The sequence below is a fragment of the Arachis stenosperma genome, chromosome 1, assembly GCF_014773155.1.
Source record: "Arachis stenosperma cultivar V10309 chromosome 1, arast.V10309.gnm1.PFL2, whole genome shotgun sequence".
NCBI classification, from domain to species: Eukaryota; Viridiplantae; Streptophyta; class Magnoliopsida; order Fabales; family Fabaceae; genus Arachis; species Arachis stenosperma.
Window position 1 is genome coordinate 75125412 of NC_080377.1, and position 20392 is coordinate 75145803.

At 38.4% G+C, this 20392-nt stretch overlaps 1 non-coding gene across 1 annotated transcript; it reads left to right on the forward strand.

Moving 5' to 3' along the window:
* The first annotated feature begins 20078 nt into the window (after positions 1 to 20078).
* On the forward strand, positions 20079 to 20186 carry LOC130947894 (small nucleolar RNA R71). Its single transcript, XR_009072854.1, has one exon. It is a non-coding gene; the product is annotated as a small nucleolar RNA R71 (small nucleolar RNA).
* The last annotated feature ends 206 nt before the right edge of the window (positions 20187 to 20392 follow it).

Below are 20392 nucleotides of genomic sequence, written 5' to 3' on the forward strand. Positions count from 1 at the left end.
ATTTGAAAAACCTTATGAAGATTTTCGAAAAATTTGATGAAAAGGAGAAAGTGGTTAGGATATTTTTGAAAAAGGTAATAAAATATATATTAAAAATATCTTTTTTTTAAAAAAAAAAACTTAAAAAGATAAGAATTGAAAAATTTTAAAATTGAAATCTGAATTTTTATATAAAAATCTCGAAAATATAGTTTAAAATTAGTTAGAAAAGATATATTTTTTTTGAATTTTGAATTTTATGATGAAAGAGAAAAACACATAAAAGACACAAGACTTAAAATTTTTAGATCTAATGCTCCTTATTTTCGAAAATTTTGGAGGGAAAACACCAAGGAACACCAAACTTAAAAATTTTAAGATCAAAACACAAGAAAGACTCAAGAACACCTTGAAGATTCACAAGAACACCAAGAACAAAAGAAAGAACACCAAACTTCATATTTTTAGAAGACTTTAATAAAATTTTCGAAAATTATGAAAAGATTAACAAGAAAACACCAAACTTAAAGTTTGGCACAAGATTAAATCAAGAAAAATTATTTTGGAAAAAAAAATTTAAAAAAAAAAAGATGCCCAATTGCCAAGAACATAGACCAATGCTCTAGCCAATTGAGAGTAAATGTAACACTTGTTCTAAATAGGTGTATTCCTTTTTGAAGAAAAGACACAGAAAAAGAAAAATTAAAGATCAAACAGGAAAAATAAACAAGAACAACTTGAAGATCAAGGGAGAACAAAGAACACTAATACGAAAATTTCAAAGAAAAATATAAAATATGCAATTGACACCAAACTTATAACAAGACACTAGACTCAAAGAAAAATAAAAAAATTAATAAAGAAAAATAATATTTTTGAAAAGAAAATAAAAGACTCTGACCCAATTGCCAAAATCTTCCTAATCTAAGAAATAAAATAAACCTTTAGTTGTTCAAACTCGAACAATCCCCGGCAACGGCGCCAAAAACTTGGTGCACGAAATTGGAAATCACAGTTCTTGTCACAACTTTGCACAACTAACCAGCAAGTGCACTGGGTCGTCCAAGTAATAACTTACGTGAGTAAAGGTCGATCCCACGGAGATTATTGGTTTGAAGCAAGCTATGTTTATTTTATTATTCTTAGTTAGGATATCAATAAAAATTATCAGTTGGAATTATTAGAAAAATAAAAGAGTGTGAAATAATTACTTGTTATGCAGTAATGGAGAATATGTTGGAGTCTTGGAGATGCTTTGTCTGATTTATTCCTGTAATGTAATATTCCATCCATGGAAAAGTGCAAAGTTCCCTCCATGGCAAGCTGTATGTAGGGTGTCACCGTTGTCGACGGCTACTTCCCATCCTCTCAGTGAAAATGGTCCAAATGCTCTGTCACAGCACGGCTAATCATCTGTCGGTCCTCAATCGGGTTGGAATAGAATCCAATGATTCTTTTGCGTCTGTCACTAACACCCAGCCTTCAGGAGTTTGAAGCTCGTCACAGTCATTCAATCCCGGAATCCTACTCGGAATACCACGGACAAGGTTTAGACTTTCCGGATTCTCATGAATACCGCCATCAATCTAGCTTATACCACGAAGATTCTGATTAAAGAATCTAAGAGAAGCTCATTCAATCTGATGTAGAACGGAGGTGGTTGTCAGACACACGTTCATGGATTGAGGAAGGTGATGAGTGTCACGGATCATCACCTTCTTCATAATTAAGCGCGAATGAACATCTTAGATAGGAACACACACGTTTGAATGGAGAAATAAAAACAATTGCATTAATTCATCGAGACGCTGCAGAGCTCCTCACCCCCAACAATGGAGTTTAGAGACTCATGCTGCCAAAAGGTACAAATTTCAGATCTAAAATGTCATCAGGTGCAAAGTAAATCTCTAAAAGTTGTTTAAATAGTAAACTAGTAACCTAGGTTTACAGAAAATGAGTAAACTATGATAGATAGTGCAAAAATCCACTTCTGGGGCCCACTTGGTGTGTGCTGGGGCTGAGACTTAAGCTTCTTACGTGCCTAGGGCTGTTTTGGGCGTTCAACGCCAGGTTGTAACCTGTTTCTGGCGTTGAACTCCAGCTTGTAACCTGTTTCTGGCGCTGGACGCCAGATAGCAGCATGATACTGGCGTTGAACGCCAGTTTACGTCGTCTATCTTCGCGCAAAGTATAAAATATTATATATTGCTGGAAAGCCCTGGATGTCTACTTTCCAACGCCGTTGAGAGCACGCCAATTGGACTCTTGTAGCTCCAGAAAATCCATTTCGAGTGCCTGGAGGTCAGAATCCAACAGCATCAGTAGTCCTTTTTCAGCCTAACTCAGATTTTTGCTCAGCTACCTCAATTTCAGCTAGAAAATACCTGAAATGACAGAAAAACACACAAACTCATAGTAAAGTCCAGAAATATGATTTTTGCCTAAAAACTAATAATATTCTACTAAAAACTAATGAAAACATACTAAAATCTACATGAAATTACCCCCAAAAAGCGTATAAAATATCCGCTCATCACCATGCCATTGGAGCAGTGTTAGGACAGAGGCATGACAAGCTTCTGCATGTCATTTACTATGCCAGTCGCATTTTAAATAACGCACAGAAGAACTACACAACCACAGAAAAAGAGCTACTTGCAGTGGTCTACGCCATTGACAAGTTCAGATCCTATTTAGTGGGATCAAAAGTGATTGTGTACACTAACAATGCTGCGCTTAAATATCTACTCACAAAGCAGGATTCAAAACCCAGACTCATAAGATGGGTGTTGCTTCTGCAAGAGTTTGATATAGAAATAAGAGACAAAAAAGGGATAGAGAACCAAGTAGCAGATCACTTGTCCCGAATAGAACCAGTAAAAAGGGCGTCCCTCCCTCTTACTGAGATCTCTGAAAACTTTCCAGATGAGCAACTCTTTGCCATCCAGAAAGTGCCATGGTTTGCAGACATTGCAAACTACAAGGCAGTGAGATTCCTACCCAAAGAGTACAGTAGGCAGCAATCAAAAAAATTGATCACAAATGCAAAGTACTATCTTTGGGATGAACCATATCTCTTCAAGAGATGTGCAGACGGAGTAATCCATAGATGTGTGTCTAAAGAAGAAGCACAAAAGATCCTCTGACACTGCCATGGATCACAGTATGGAGGACATTTTGGAAGTGAGCGAACAACCACAAGAGTCCTCCAATGTGGCTTCTACTGGCCTACTCTCTATAAAGATTCCCGAATGTTTGTACTTAATTGTGATAGTTGCCAAAGATCTGGTAATCTGCCTCACAGTTATGCCATGCCTCAACAAGGGATCTTGGAGATTGAGTTGTTTGATGTATGGGGTATTGACTTCATGGGGCCTTTCCCACCATCATACTCAAACACTTATATTCTGATGGCAGTGGATTATCTATCCAAATGGGTGGAAGCTAATGCAACACCCACTAATGACACTAAGACAGTGCTCAAATTCCTCCAAAAACACATCTTCAGCAGATTTGGTACCCCTAGAGTATTAATCAGTGATGGAGGACTCATTTTTGCAATAAACAGCTTTACTCTGCTTTGGTTCGATATGGAGTTAGCCACAGGGTGGCCACTCCATATCATCCACAGACAAATGGGCAAGCTGAAGTCTCTAATAGAGAACTTAAAAGAATCCTGGAACGGACTGTGATTAACCGTAGAAGGGATTAGGCAAGGAGCTTGGATGATGCTCTGTGGGCATACAGAACAGCATTCAAGACCCCTATAGGGACCTCTCCATACCAGCTTGTGTATGGAAAGGCATGTCACTTGCCAGTGGAACTAGAACATAAGGCCTACTGGGCAACCAGATTCCTGAACCTTGATGCCAAGTTAGCTGGAGAAAAACGATTGCTCCAGTTAACTGAGCTAGAGGAATTTAGACTCAATGCTTTCGAGAATGCAAAAATTTACAAAGAGAAAGCAAAAAGATGGCATGATAAGAAATTGTCATCCAGAGTCTTTGAGCCAGGGCAGAAAGTTCTGCTATTTAATTCTAGGCTCAAATTATTCCCCGGGAAATTGAAGTCCCGATGGAGAGGACCATATGTGATTACAAGTGTGTCACCATATGGATACGTAGAGCTCCAGGATAATGATTCTAACAAAAAGTTCATTGTTAATAGACACAGAGTCAAACATTATCTTGACAGCAATTTTTAGCAAGAATGCTCAAAACTGAGACTTAACTAAAGCTCAGTAATAGTCCAGCTAAAGACAATAAAGAAGCGCTTGCTGGGAGGCAACCCAGCCATTTACAAAGCTTATTTGTTAATTAAATTGATTTTCACAGGTATATGTCAAGTATCTTCAAGGTAAAATAGCAAATGCTTAAGTCCACAGAGTTACAGAAGGATTCAGAGGATAAAACAGCAAAAAAAGGAAGCTCACTGGTGCAAAAAAGCCAGTAAGAGCTGTTTTAGGCGTTGAACGCCCAAAAGAAGCACCTACTGGGCGTTCAACACCAGTAAGGATAGCCATCTGGGCGTTAAACGCCAGAAAGAAGCATCTTCTGGTCATTGAACGCTAGAAAGAAGCACCTTCTGGGCGTTCAACGCCAGATTTGCAGCGTCCTAGGCATTCAGAATAACACCCAGTGACAAAGGAGTTCCTGGCGTTCAACGCCAGAAAGAAGAAACAGCTGGGCGTTGAACGCCCAGGAGAAGCTGCACATGGGCGTTAAACGCCCAAAACATGCAGCGTTTGGGCATTTAACGCCAGGATGGTGGGGAGGAGAGCTAAAACTCATCAAGATCATGGCACCTAAGGGAACAGGAAGAGCAAGGATGTGACTTGAAAGAATTGAAGCGTCAGAAATTATCTCTTGAAGGATCAAGCACCCCACAGACTAGAGGAACACCCACTTCCCAAAATAAAGGTTGTTGAGTCCTAATCTTTGCCTTAATCTGTGATAATTGTTCTTATTATGAATTTACCTTAGAAGTTATATATTAGTAGTAGTAATTAGTATCTCTATTTTGATTTTATCTCCAATTAAGCTATTTCTCATCATCATCAAACATGAATAAAATAGTAGATTTTTAGAATAAAGAGGCAATTTTTTTTCGAGTTCTTAATTAGGAAATTTCTAATTATTTATATGTGGTGGCAATACTTTTTGTCTTCTGAATGAATGCCTGAACAGTGCATATTTTTTATATTGAATTTTATGAATGTTAAAATTGTTGGCTCCTGAAAGAATGATGAACAAGAGAAATGTTATTGATGATCTGAAAAATCATGAAATTGATTCTTGAAGCAAGAAAAAGCAGTGAAAAACAAGCTGGCGAAAGAAAAAAAAATGAAAAGTCAGTATTTTGCGAAAAAAAAAACAAAAAGAGTTAGAAAAAGCCAATAGCCCTTTAAACCAAAAGGCAAGGGTGAAAAGGATCCAAGGCTTTGAGCATCAATGGATAGGAGGGCCCAAGGAAATAAATCCAGGCCTAAGCGGCTAAAGTGAAAAGCTTAGATTGTGGCATGCAGGTCCAAGTGAAAAGCTTGAGATTGAGTGGTTAAAGTCGTGATCCAAGGCAAAAGAGTGTGCTTAAGAACTCTGGCCACCTCTAATTGGGGACTTGAGCAAAGCTAAGTCACAATCTGAAAAGGTTCACCCAGTTATGTGTCTGTGGCATTTATGTATCCGGTGGTAATACTGGAAAACAAAGTGCTTAGGGTCACGGCCAAGACTCATAAAGTAGCTGTGTTCAAGAATCAACATACTACACTAAGAGAATCAATAATACTATCTGAATTCTAAGTTTCTATAGATGCCAATCATTCTGAATTTCAAAGGATAAAGTGAGATGCCAAAACTGTTCAGAAACAAAAAGCTACTAGCCCCGCTCATCTAAATTAGAATCTGAGCTTCACTTAAAACTCTGAGATATTATTGCTTCTTAATTCCTTTTTATCCTATTTTATTTATCTAGTTGCTTGGGGACAAGTAACAGTTTAAGTTTGGTGTTGTGATGAGCAGATATTTTATACGCTTTTTGGGGGTAATTTCATATAGATTTTAGCATGTTTTAATTAGTTTTTAATAGAATTTTATTAGTTTTTAAGCAAAAATCATATTTCTGGACTCTACTATGAGTTTGTGTATTTTTCTGTGATTTCAGGTATTTTCTGGCTGAAATTGAGGGAGTTGAGCACAAATCTGATTTAGGCTGAAAAAGGACTGCTGATGTTGTTGGATTCTGACCTCCCTGCACTCGTAATGGATTTTTTGGAGCTACAAGAGTCTAATTAGCGCGCTCTCAATTGGGTTGGAAAGTAGATATCCAGGGCTTTCCAGAAATAAATAATAGTTCATACTTTGCACGAAGATAGACGATGTAAACTGGCGCTCAACGCCAGTTCCATGTTGTAGTCTGGCGGCCAGCGCCAGAAACAGGTTACAAGTTGGAGTTCAATGCCAAAAACACATTACAACCTGGCGTTCAACTCCAGAAACAGCCCAGGCACGTGAGAAGCTTAAGTCTCAGCCCCAGCACACACCAAGTGGGCCCCAGAAGTGGATTTCTGCACCAATTATCTTAGTTTACTCATTTTCTGTAAACCTAGGTTACTAGTTTAGTATTTAAACAACTTTTAGAGACTTATTTTGCATCTCATGACATTTTTTAGATCTAAATTTTATACTCTTTGATGGCATGAGTCTCTAAGCTCCATTGTTGGGGGTGAGGAGCTCTGCAGCGTCTCGATGAATTAATGCAATTATTTCTGTTTCTCATTCAAATATGCTTGTTCCTATCTAAGATGTTCATTCGCGCTTAACTATGAAGAAGGTGGTGATCCGTGACACTCATCACCTTCCTCAATCCATGGACGTGTGTCTGACAACCACATCCATTCTATATCAGATTGAATGAGTATCTCTTAGATTCCTTAATCAGAATCTTCGTGGTATAAGCTAGAATTGATGGCGGCATTCATGAGAATCCGGAAAGTCTAAACCTTGTCTGTGGTATTCCGAGTAGGATTCTGGGATTGGATGATTGTGACGAGCTTCAAACTCGCGAGTGTTGGGCGTGATGACAAACACAAAAGAATCAATGGATTCTATTCCGACATGATCGAGAACCAACAGCTGATTAGCCGTGCTGTGACAGAGCATTTGGACCATTTTCACTGAGAGGATGGGAAGTAGCCATTGACAACGGTGACACCCTACATAGAGCTTGCCATGGAAGGAACTTTGCACTTTTGTATGAGTTGAATATTACATTACAGGAATTCAGAAGACAAAGCATCTCCAAAACTCCAACATATTCTCCATTATTGCACAACAAGTAATTATTTCACGCTCTTCTATTTTTTTTAGTAATTCAAACTGATAATTATAATTGATCTCCTGACTAAGAATAATAAAATAAATATAGCTTGCTTCAAACCAACAATCTCCGTGGGATCGACCCTTACTCACGTAAGGTATTACTTGGACGACCCAGTGCACTTGCTGGTTAGTTGTGCGGATTGCAAAAGTGTGATTACAATTTCGTGCACCACATTCAGAGGGAGTGCCTTTAATGGCATTCAACGCCAGCTCTGATGGCTCTGTGGGCGTTGAACGCCTATGCTGTATACAGTTACTGGCGTTAAACACCAGTTCCCTTACCATTTTGGGCGTTGAACGCCCACCAGGGATGTCCTGGCTGGCATTCAACACCAGCTTCCCTGTCTGTTTGGGCATTAAACGCCTAGTGAGGGCTTTCTCACTGGCATTCAGCGCCAGCTTTGCTGTCTGGTTGGGCGTTAAACACCTAGTGAGGGCTTCCTCACTGGCATTCAGTGCCAGGCTTGCTGCCAGGATGGGCGTTGAATGCCCAGTGAGGGCTTCCTCACTGGCGTTTAGCTCCAGGCTCTTAGCCAGTTTGGGCATTGAATGCCCAGTGAGATCTTCCTTACTGGCGTTTAATGCCTTTCCAGCCTCTCCAAATTTGGCCTATGTCTCAGTGGTGATGGACTTGCACTCTTCTCTTGAGTTTACTTTAGTGTTACTTGGAAGAGTGTCAGGAGGGGTCTCAGGGATCCTCTTGCTTAGTTGACCAACCTGTATCTCCAAATTTCTGATGGAGGACCTTGTTTTAGTTATGAAACTATGAGTGATCTTGGAGAGGCTGAAGACTAGAGTGACTAAGTCAGAAAGGCTCTTCTTAGGAGTCTCCATATTTCCTTGAGAAGATGGGAATAGTGGTCTGTTGTTGAACCTATTCTGGTTCCTTCTACCTTGATTAATATTCAAGCCTTGCTGAGGCTTCTGTTGATCCTTCCATGAAAGGTTAGGATGATTCCTCCATGAAAGGTTGTAGCTGTTTCCATAGGGTTCTTCCATGTAATTTACCTCCTCTATGGTGGCTTGATCAGGATCATAAGGTTCTACTTCAGAAGAGGCTTCCTGAGTGCTGCCAGCTGCAGCTTGCATTCTAATCAAATGCTGAGAGATCATATTGACCTGTTGGGTCAGGATTTTGTTCCGAGCCAGTATGGCATTCAGAGTATCAACTTCAAGAACTCCTTTCTTCTGAGAGACCCCATTGTTTACAGGATTTCTTTTAAAAGTGAACATGAATTGGTTGTTTGCAACCATCTCAATGAGTTCTCTTGCTTCTGCAAGTGTTTTCTTCAAGTGAAATGATCCACCTGCAGAGCTGTCCAATGATATTTTGGACATCTGAGATAAACCATCATAGAAAACTCCTATGATAGACCATTCTGAGAGCATGTCAGGAGGACATCTCCTGATCAGTTGCTTGTATCTTTTTCAAGCTTCATAGAGGGATTCACCTTCTCTTTGTCTAAAGGTTTGAACTTCTATTCTTATTTTGCTCATCCTTTGAGGGGGAAAGAATTGACCAGCTTTTCCCAAGAGTCTAGGCTCTCTTTTGGTTGAGAATCCAACCATGTCTTAGCTCTGTCTCTTACAGTAAAGGGAAAGAGCATGAGTTTATAGACTTTAGGATTTACTCCATTGGTCTTAACAGTACCACAGATCTGCAAGAATTCAGCTAGAAATTGATGTGGATCTTCCAATGAAAGTCCATGGAACTTGCAATTCTGTTGCAGAAGAGAGACTAACTGAGGCTTAAGCTCAAAATTGTTAGCTCCAATGGCAGGTACACAGATGCTACTGCCATAAAAGTCAGAGGTAGGCATGGTGAAGTCACCAAGAACCTTTTTTGCCTCTCCTTCATGTTCGGCCATGTCTTCAATTTCTTGTTCAAAATTTTTTAAAAGGTTTCTTCCGGAGTGTTATTCTTTAATTTATTGTAAGCTCCTCCTTAAGGTCCTTTCAGGTTCAGGATCAAGATTAAAGAGAGGTTCTTTATCCCTGTCCCTGGTCATAAACAAGAAAAGAAGAAACCAAGGACAGAAGAGAATGGGAGCTCTATGTTCAAGAACAGAGGACTCCGTGTGAGAAGTGAAGAAAGAAGAGGAAGATAGAAGATTGGGAAGAAGAATTCGAATAAATAGAAGTAGAAAGGAGAAGAATTAGAAATAGAAGAGATAAACAAGAATTAAAATATTTTTGTTTTTATTTTATGGGTAAAGTATACTTTTTGTCCCTGAAGTTTGGCAAAAGTTTCAAAAATACCCCTAAGTTTTATTTTATTTCAATTTTGTCCCAAAAGTTTTCGATTTGCATCAAATATACATTGACGGTTAAATTTTCAAAAAATTTAAGACCAATTCAACAATAATGCATGAAAATTATGCTTGATTTGTTTGTGTTAAAAGTTGTTCTTATGAAATTGATGTTGAATTGGTCTTAAATTTTTTGAAAAATTAGCTGTGAGGGGTATATTTGATGCAAATCGAAAACTTCTGGGACAAAATTGAAACAAAATAAAATTTAGGGGTATTTTTGAAACTTTTATCAAACATCAGAGATAAAAAATATACTTTACCCTTATTTTATTTATTAATGCAATTCGAAAATAAAGGTTAATTAATTAAAAGAAATTGAAAATTAGTTAATGAATTTTAAAAATAGGAGAGAAGAAGAATAGAATTTTCAAAAATTAGAAGAGAGAAGAATTATTTAGGAAGTTTTGAAAAAGAAGAGATAGAATATGAGTAATTAATTAGGTAAGATTTGAATTTAAGATAAGATAGAAGGTTAGAAAAGATTTGAATTTAAAAATTAAAATTAGAAAAAGATAAGAAACTAAAAAGATTTAATTTTAAAATTTAAATTTAGAAAAGATGAGATAAGAATTTGAAAAGATTTGAAAAAGATTTAAAAGAAAGATAAGATTTGAAATTTGATTTTGAAAAAGATAAGATAAAATTTTTGAATTTTGAAGAAAGATAAAAAGATAAGATTTTTGAAAAAATTTGATTTTGAAAATTGAAAACTAAGATAAGATAAGATAAAAATTTAAAATTAAAATCTGAATTTTGATTAAAATTTTTGAAAATAATTTTGAATTAAGGATAAAAAAGATATTTTTTTTTTTGAATTTAATGAGTAAAGAGAAAAACAACAAAAAGACACCAGACTTAAAAATATTTAGATCTAGGACCCTAAGTTTTCGAAAATTTGAAGACAAATACCAAAAAGACACCAAACTTAAAATTTTTAAGATCAAAACAAAAAGAAAAACAAGAACACTTTGAAGATTAAGAAGAACACCAAGAACAAAACTCAAAGAATTCAAAGAACACAAGAACATGTAAAAGACACCAAACTTAAAATTTTTGAAAACCAAAGACAATATTTTCGAAAATTATAAAAGAAAAACACAAGAAAACAACAAACTTAAAGTTTAACACAATATTTAAACAAAGAAACTATTTTTGAAAATTTTTAAAAAGAAAGACTCAAAAATTTAAAAAATTTCAACAAGAACAAAAACAAAAGACTCAAACCAAGAACAAAGATTAAACAAAGAAAAGAAAAATTTTTTGAAAAAGGTTTTTTATTTTTCGAAAAAAAAAGAAAAGTAAAATAAAAGACTTTAACAGAATTAAAGATAATACCTGGTCTAGGGAACAAGATAATCCGTCAGTTGTCCAAACTCGAACAATCCCCGATAACGGCGCCAAAAACTTGGTGCACGAATCCCCATGCTTCGTACAACTAAACCAGCAAGTGCACTGGGTCGTCCAAGTAATACCTGAGTGAGTCAGGGTCGATCCCACGAGGATTGTGGCTTGAAACAAGCTATGGTTATCTTGCAGATCTTAGTCAGGCGGATAGAAGAGTTATTAGTTTGAATTTGGTTAAAATCATACAAGGAATGAAAAAGGGTAATCAGAACTTAGAAGTAGTGTAAACTATGATAGGAAGGTGGTTAAGGCTTGGAGTTGCTTTATCCTTTTGGATTAACTCTGGTCTTACTGTCTTCTTCAATTATGAATGATTTCTTCAACGGCAGGCTGTATGTGATTGACGTTGGTTTGAGCAGACGCCAATACTCCTCTAGATCTGAACCCCAAGGTTAGTGTGGATCCATTCTGATTGAGGGTGAAGTTCTTGCAGTTCATTCTCTTTGGTGATCCTACTCAAAACGCCATAGACAAGGTCGAATCTTCTGGATCAGAGGATGTTGTGCCTTGGTTCTAGCCTTGACCATAGAGACCTTAATCTCCCCATACCTCGGATGAGCTGGTGTCTCGAGAAGTCCCCAACGAAGTCGTGGATTAGCCGTCTGAGAGATGTATAATCAAGCTGGCGGTTTAATACTTTCAACTAAAGTATTCACACGAACCCAAGAAGAACACGGATGGTTATTAGGCACGCAGTCTTAGTATAAAGAACGAAGATGATTGTCACGGGTCATCCCGTTCATCATGTTGAAGAACGAAAATACATCTTAGAATTAGATCAAACATGAATTGAAGAGAAATAGTAAAACTTTTATTAATCCGTAAAACTCAGCAGGGCTCCTCCCCTCAACCTAGGAGGTTTAGAAACTCATACTAATAGAAAATACAATGATAAACAAAAATATGGCAGCTCCCCTTATGAGAGGTGTAAAAGTTCTTTAAATACAAAGCTAATGACTAAGGATTACATAAGAAAGGGTAAAACAATCTTTTAGTACTAGAATCCACTTCTGGGACCCACTTAGTGAGTGTTTGGGCCGAACTTTGATGAGATCCACATGCTAGAAGGTCTCTAGGGCATTGAACACTGACTAAAGGGTCCTCTTTGGGCATTTGGATGCTGGTCTCCTCCTTTAGGCGCTGGACGCTTGGAATGAGGCAGGAGGCTGGCGTTGGACGCCAGTTTTGAGCCTTCTAATCCGAAGCAAAGTATAGACTATTATACATTGCTGGAAAGCTTTGGAAGTCATCTTTCTATAGCCATTGAGAACGCTCCTTTTGGACTTCTGTAACTCTAGAAAAGATCTTTCGAGTGTAAGGAGGTCAAATCCGAACAGCATCTGCAGTGCTTTCTCTGTCTCTGAATCAGACTTTTGCTAATTTTTGCTCCAGCTCTTCAATTTCAGCCAAAAAATATCTAAAATTATACAAGAACACACAAAATTATAGTAGAATCCAAAAATATGAATTTAACACTAAAACCTATGAAAACTTAATAGAAATTAAACAAAACATGCTAAAAACTATATCAAAATGATACTAAAAAATGTATAAAATATTCGCTCATCACTCATGTATTGAATTTAATTATGAAGGATGGTTTAAGTATAGTTAAGAAAAGTATTAAAAATATTCATAGTAGTGTATTGTATTGGACTGCAACGCAGAAAAGGAACCAAACTTTTGTGAGTTGGTGTGCTAAAACAGCGATTGCATTTACTAAGAAATTAGTTCTTGATTGTTCGAGTAGGTAGAACTCAACTTATTTCATGTTAGAAACTGCTTTGTTGTATAGAGTTGTCTTTCCTAGGTTAAGGCAGAAGGAACCCCAATATAAAACTGTGCCAAGTAATTGGGAGTGGGAACTTGCCAAGGAAATATGTGATAGATTGAAGTTGTTTTATGATGTTACTCAATTATTTTCTGGTTCTAAATTTTTGATTGCCAATCTTTACTATAATCTTGTTTGTAAAATAGAAGTCTCATTTGATGAATGGAAACTTTTTAGTAATCCTTTAATTGCTAATATGGCATCTAGCATGAAGAAGAAATTTGAGAAGTACTGGGATGAGATTCATGGCATTATAGGTGTTTCTGTTATTTTAGATCCTAGGTACACGATGGTTGGAGTTGAGTTTCAATTTGAAAAAATGTATCCAGATCCAACAGAATTTTCCAAGCAAGTTGACATAATTCATCAACTGTGTAATGAGTTGGTTAATGAATACAATCAAAAAATGAGTTCTGATGTGTCACATGTTGGTACAAAAGAAGTTTATGAGAGTGAAAATATAAGCCTATTTAGGGGTGATGATTATATAGTGTATCTTAAAAGAAGAAAAATGACAAGGGGTTCATGTGTGAATGTTGAGTTTGATCATTATCTTGAGGAGAAAATTCATCCTCCAAATGATCCTAACTTTAATGTTTTGAAATGGTGGAAGAACAACCAAATGAAATTTAAAGTTCTTGCGAAAATAGCCAAGGATATATATGTCATTCCAGTGTCCACTGTTGCTTCTGAATATGCTTTTAGCACAAGTGGTCATGTAATTTCTCTTCATTATGGAAAGCTCAAAGAAAGCATAATTGAAGCATTGATGTGTGGCCAAAGTTGGTTGTTGGTGCACGAAATTGTGATCATCAATGGCGCCATCAACATGGTACGCTCAATTGCAATCTCAACTCTTTATCACAACTTCACACAACTAACCAGCAAGTGCACTGGGTCGTCCAAGTAATAAACCTTACGCGAGTAAGGGTCGATCCCACGGAGATTGTTGGTATGAAGCAAGCTATGGTCATCTTGTAAATCTCAGTCAGGCGGATTCAAATGGTTTTGGAGGATGAATGATTAAAAGATAAATAAGACATGAAATAAAGATAGAGATACTTATGTAATTCATTGGTGAGAATTTCAGATAAGCGTATGAAGATACTTTGTCCCTTGCGTCTCTCTGCTTTCCTACAGTCTTCATCCAATCCTTCTTACTTCTTTCCATGGCAAGCTGTATGTTGGGCATCACCGTTGTCAATGGCTACAATCCCATCCTCTCAGTGAAAATGTTCAACGCGCTCTGTCACAGCACGGCTATTCATCTGTCGGTTCTCGATCATGTCGGAATAGAATCCAATGATTCTTTTGCGTCTGTCACTAATGCCCCACAATCGCGAGTTTGAAGCTCGTCACAATCATTCTATCCATGAATCCTACTCAGAATACCACAAACAAGGTTTATACCTTCCGAATTCTCAAGAATGGCCGCCAATGGATTCTAGCTTATACCACGAAGATTCTGATTAAGGAATCCAAGAGATATCCACTCAATCTAAGGTAGAACGGAGGTGGTTGTCAGACACACGTTCATAGGTGAGAATGATGATGAGTGTCACGGATCATCACATTCATAAAGTTGAGGAACAAGTGATATCTTAGAACAAGAATAAGCTGAATTGAATAGAAGAACAATAGTAATTGCATTAATACTCGAGGTACAGCAGAGTTGCACAACTTAATCTATGGTGTGTAGAAACTCTACCGTTGAAAATACATAAGAACAAGGTCTAGGCATGGCCGAATGGCCAGCCTCCCAAAGAGTGTTCAATCATAAAAACATGATTAAAAGATGATCCGAAGATTGAAAGATGAAAATACAATAGTAAAAGGTCCTATTTATAGAGAACTAGTAGCCTAGGGTTTACAGAAATGAGTAAATGACGTAAAAATCCACTTCCGGGCCTACTTGGTGTGTGCTTGGGCTGAGCATTGAAGCTTCCATGTGTAGAGACTTTTCTTGGAGTTAAACGCCAGCTTTTGTGCCTGTTTGGGCGTTTAACTCCCACTTTTGTGACAGTTCCGGTGTTTAACACCGGGAATTCTGAAGTTGACTTGGAACGCCTGTTTGGGCCATTCAATATCGGGCAAAGTATGGATTATTATATATTTCTGGAAAGCCCTGGATGTCTACTTTCCAACGCAATTGAGAGCGCGCCAATTGGGCTTCCATAGCTCCAGAAAATCTATTTTGAGTGCAGGGAGGTCAGAATCCAACAGCATCTGCAGCCCTTTTCAGCCTCTGAATCAGATTTTTGCTCAGGTCCCTCAATTTCAGCCAGAAAATACCTGAAATCACAGAAAAACACATAAACTCATAGTAAAGTCCAGAAAAGTGAATTTTAAATAAAAACTAATAAAAATATAATAAAAACTAACTAAAACATACTAAAAGCATACTAAAAATAGTGCCAAAAAGCGTATAAATTATCCGCTCATCATAACACCAAACTTAAATTGTTGCTTGTCCCCAAGAAACTGAAAATCAAATAGGATAAAAAGAAGAGAATATACAATGAATTCCAAAAACATCTATGAAGTTTTGGCATCTCACTTTATCCTTTGAAGTTCAGAATGATTGGCTTCTATAGGAACTCAGAATCCGGATAGTGTTATTGATTCTCCTAGTTAAGTATGATGATTCTTAAACACAGCTACTTTATGAGTCTTGGCCGTGGCCCAAAGCACTCTATTTTCCAGTATTACCACCGGATACATCCATGCCACAGACACATAATTGGGTGAACCTTTTCAGATTGTGACTCAGCTTTGCAAGAGTCCCCAATTAGAGGTGTCCAGGGTTCTTAAGCACACTCTTTTTGCTTCGGATCACGACTTTAACCGCTCAGTCTCAAGTTTTCACTTGACACCTTCACGCCACAAGCACATGGTTAGGGACAGCTTGGTTTAGCCGTTTAGGCCAGGATGTTATTCCTGTAGGCCCTCCTATCCACTGATGCTCACAGCCTTGAATCCTTTTTATTATCATTGCCTTTTGGTTTAAAGGGCTATTGGCTTTTTCTGCTTGCTCTTTTTTTTTTTTTTGAATTCACTGCTTTTTCTTGCTTCAAGAATTATTTTTATGATTTTTCAGATCCTCAGTAACATGTCTCCTTTTTCATCATTCTTTCAAGAGCCAACAATTTTAACATTCATGAACAACAAATTCAAAAGACATATGCACTATTCAAGCATACATTCAGAAGTCAAAAGTATTGCCACCACATCAAAATAATTAATCTGTTATAAAATTCAAAATTCATGCAATTCTTCTCTTTTTCAATTAAGAACATTTTTCATTTAAGAAAGGTGATGGATTCATAGGACATTCATAACTTTAAGGCATAGACACTAAGACACTAATGATCATAAGACACAAACATAAATAAAACATAAAGCATAATTTTCGAAAAACAGAAAAATAAAGAACAAGGAGATTAAAGAACGGGTCCACCTTAGTGATGGCGGCTTGTTCTTCCTCTTGAAGATCTTATGGAGTGCTTGAGCTCCTCAATGTCTCTTCCTTGCCTTTGTTGCTCCTCTATCATGATTCTTTGATCTTCGCTAATTTCATGGAGGAGGATGGAATGTTCTTGGTGCTCCACCCTTAGTTGTCCCATGTTGGAACTCAATTCTCCTAGGGAGGTGTTGATTTGCTCCCAATAGTTTTGTGGAGGAAAGTGCATCCCTTGAGGCATCTCAGGGATTTCATGATGAGGAATTTCCTCATTTCCATGAGTGGGATCTCTTGTTTGCTCGATCCTCTTCTTAGTGATGGGCTTGTCCTCATTAATGAGGATGTCTCCCTCTATGTTAATTCCAACTGAATTACAGAGGTGACAAATGAGATGAGGGAAGGCTAACCTTGCCAAGGTAGAGGACTTGTCCGCCACCTTATAAAGTTCTTGGGATATAACCTCATGAACTTCTACTTCCTCTCCAATCATGATGCTATGAATCATGATAGCCCGGTCTATAGTAGCTTCGGACCGGTTGCTAGTGGGAATGATTGAGCGTTGGATAAACTCCAACCATCCCCTAGCCACGGGCTTGAGGTCATGTCTTGTCAATTGAACCGGCTTCCCTCTTGAATCTCTCTTCCATTGAGCGCCGTCTTCACAAATGTCTATGAGGACTTGGTCCAACCTTTGATCAAAGTTGACCCTTCTAGTGTAGGGGTGTTCATCTCCTTGCATCATGGGCAAGTTGAATGCCAACCTTACATTTTCCAGACTAAAATCTAAGCATTTCCCTCGAACCATTGTAAGCCAATTCTTTGGGTTCAGGTTCACACTTTGATCATGGTTCTTGGTGATCCATGCATTGGAATAGAACTCTTGAACCATTAAGATTCCGACTTGTTGAATGGGGTTGGTAAGAGCTTTCCAACCTCTTCTTCGGATCTCATGTCAGATCTCCGGATATTCACTCTTTTTGAGTTTGAAAGGGACCTCGGGGATCACCTTCTTCATGGCCACAACTTCATAGAAGTGGTCTTGATGCACCCTTGAGATGAATCTCTCCATGTCCCATGACTCGGAGGTAGAAGCTTTTGCCTTCCCTTTCCTCTTTCTAGAGGTTTCTCCGGCCTTAGGTGCCATAAATGGTTATGAAAAAACAAAAAGCAATGCTTTTACCACACCAAACTTAGAAGGTTTGCTCGTCCTCGAGCAAAAGAGGAAAGAAAAGAGTAGAAGAAGAAGAAATAGAGGAGATAGAGGGGGCTTTTGTGGTTCGGCTGAGGGGGAGAAGTAGTGTTTAGGTTGTGTGAAAATGAAGGAGTGAAGAAGGGTTTATATAGCGGTGGAGAGAGGGGTAGGGTTCGGCCATTATGGGTGGGTTTGGGAGGGAAAGTGGTTTGAATTGGGATGGTGGGGTAGGTGGGATTTTATGAAGGATGGATGTGAGTGGTAAAAAGAATGGTGGGATTTGACAGGTGAGGGGTTTTTTTTTTTGGGAAGAGGTATTGAGGTGATTGGTGAATGGGTGAAGAAGAGAGAGAGAGTGGTGGGGTAGGTGGGGATCCTGTGGGGTCCACAGATCCTGAGGTGTCAAGGATAGCTCATCCCTGCACCAAGTGGCGTGCAAAACGCCCTTTCTGCCAATCCTGGCGTTAAACGCCGGGCTGCTGCCCTTTTCTAGCATTAAACGCTAGTCTGGTGCCCCTTTCTGGCATTAAACGCCAGTCTGGTGCCCCTTTCTGGTGTTAAACGCCCAGAATGGTGCCAGACTGGGCGTTAAACGCCCATTTGCTGCCCTTACTGGCGTTTAAACGCCAGCAAGCTTTTCCTCCAGGGTGTGCTATTTTTTTTTTCTATTTTTTATTCTGTTTTTTCTTTTTCAATTGTTTTTGTGACTTCACATGATCATCAACCTATAGAAAACATAAAATAACAATGTAAAATATATAAATATAACATTAGGTTGCCTCCCAACAAGTGCTTCTTTAATGTCAGTAGCTTGACAGTGGGCCCTCATGGAGCCTCACAGATGTTCAGAGTAATGTTGGAACCTCCCAACACCAAACATAGAGTTTAAATGTGCGGTTTCAACACCAAACTTAGAATTTGGTTGTGGCCTCCCAACACCAAACTTAGAATTTGACTGTGGGGGCTCTGTTTGACTCTGTTTTGAGAGAAGCTCTTCATGCTTCCTCTCCATGGTTACAGAGTGATATCCTTGAGCCTTAAACACAAAGGATTCTTCATTCACTTGAATGATCAATTCTCCTCTGTCAACATCAATCACAGCCTTTGCTGTGGCTAGGAAGGGTCTGCCAAGGATGATGGATTCATCCATGCACTTCACAGTCTCTAGGACTATGAAATCAGCAGGGATGTAATGGTCTTCAATCTTTACCAAAACATCCTCTACAAGTCCATAAGCTTATTTTCTTGAATTGTTTGCCATCTCTAGTGAGATTCTTGCAGCTTGTACCTCAAAGATCCCTAGCTTCTCCATTACAGAGAGAGGCATGAGGTTTATGCTTGACCCTAGGTCACACAGAGCCTTCTCGAAGGTCATGGTGTCTAATGTACAAGGTATTGAGAACTTTCCAGGGTCCTGTCTCTTTTGAGGTAATCTCTGCCTAGTCAAGTCATCCAGTTCTTTGGTGAGCAAAGGGGGTTCGTCCTCCCAAGTCTCATTACCAAATAACTTGTCATTTAGCTTCATGATTGCTTCAAGGTACTTAGCAACTTGCTCTTCAGTGACATCTTCGTCCTCTTCAGAGGAAGAATACTCATCAGAGCTCATGAATGGCAGAAGTAAATCCAATGAAATCTCTATGGTCTCAATGTGAGCCTTAGATTCCCATGGTTCCTCATTAGGGAACTTATTAGAGGCCAGTGGACGTCCATTGAGGTCTTCCTCAGTAGCGATCACTGCCTCTTTCTCCTCTCCAAATTCGGCCATGTTGATGGCCTTGCACTCTCCTTTTGGATTCTCTTCTGTATTGCTTGGGAGAGTACTAGGAGGGAGTTCAGTAACTTTCTTACTCTGCTGACCCACTTTTGCCTCCAAGTTTCTAATGGAGGACCTTGTTTTAGTCATGAAACTTTGAGTGGTTTTGATTAGATCAGAGACCATGGTTGCTAAGTTAGAGTGGCTCTGCTTAGAATTCTCTGTCTGTTGCTGAGAAGATGATGGAAAAGGCTTGCCATTGCTAAACCTGTTTCTTCCACCATTATTGTTGTTGAAACCTTGTTGAGGTCTCTGTTGATCCTTCCATGAGAGATTTGGATGATTTCTCCATGAAGGATTATAGGTGTTTTCATAGGGTTCTCCCATGTAATTCACCTCTTCCATTGATGGATTGTCAGGATCATAAGCTTCTTCTTCAGATGAAGCGTCCTTAGTACTGCCTGGTGCAGCTTGTATTCCAGACAGACTTTGAGAAATCATATTGACTTGCTGAGTCAATATTTTCTTCTGAGCCAATATGGCATTTAGAGTATCAATCTCAAGAATTCCTTTCTCCTGATTCGTCCCATTGTTCACAGGATTTCTTTCAGAAGTGTACATGAATTGGTTATTTGCAACCATTTCAATGAGTTCTTGAGCTTCTACAGGCATCTTCTTCAGATGAAAAGATCCTCCAGCAGAGCTGTCTAATGACATCTTGGACAGTTTAGACAGACCATCATAGAAGATACCTATGATGCTCCATTCAGAAAGCATGTCAGAAGGACACTTTCTGATCAATTGTTTGTATCTTTCCCAAGCTTCATAGAGGGATTCACCTTCCTTCTGTTTGAAGGTTTGGACTTCCACTCTAAGCTTACTCAATTTTTGAAGTGGAAAGAACTTTGCCAAGAAGGCATTGACTAGCTTTTCCCAAGAGTTCAGGCTTTCTTTAGGTTGTGAGTCCAACCATATCCTAGCTCTGTCTCTTACAGCAAAAGGGAATAGCATAAGTCTGTAGACCTCAGCGCCAACCCCATTGGTCTTGACAGTGTCACAGATTTGCAAGAATTCAGTTAAAAACT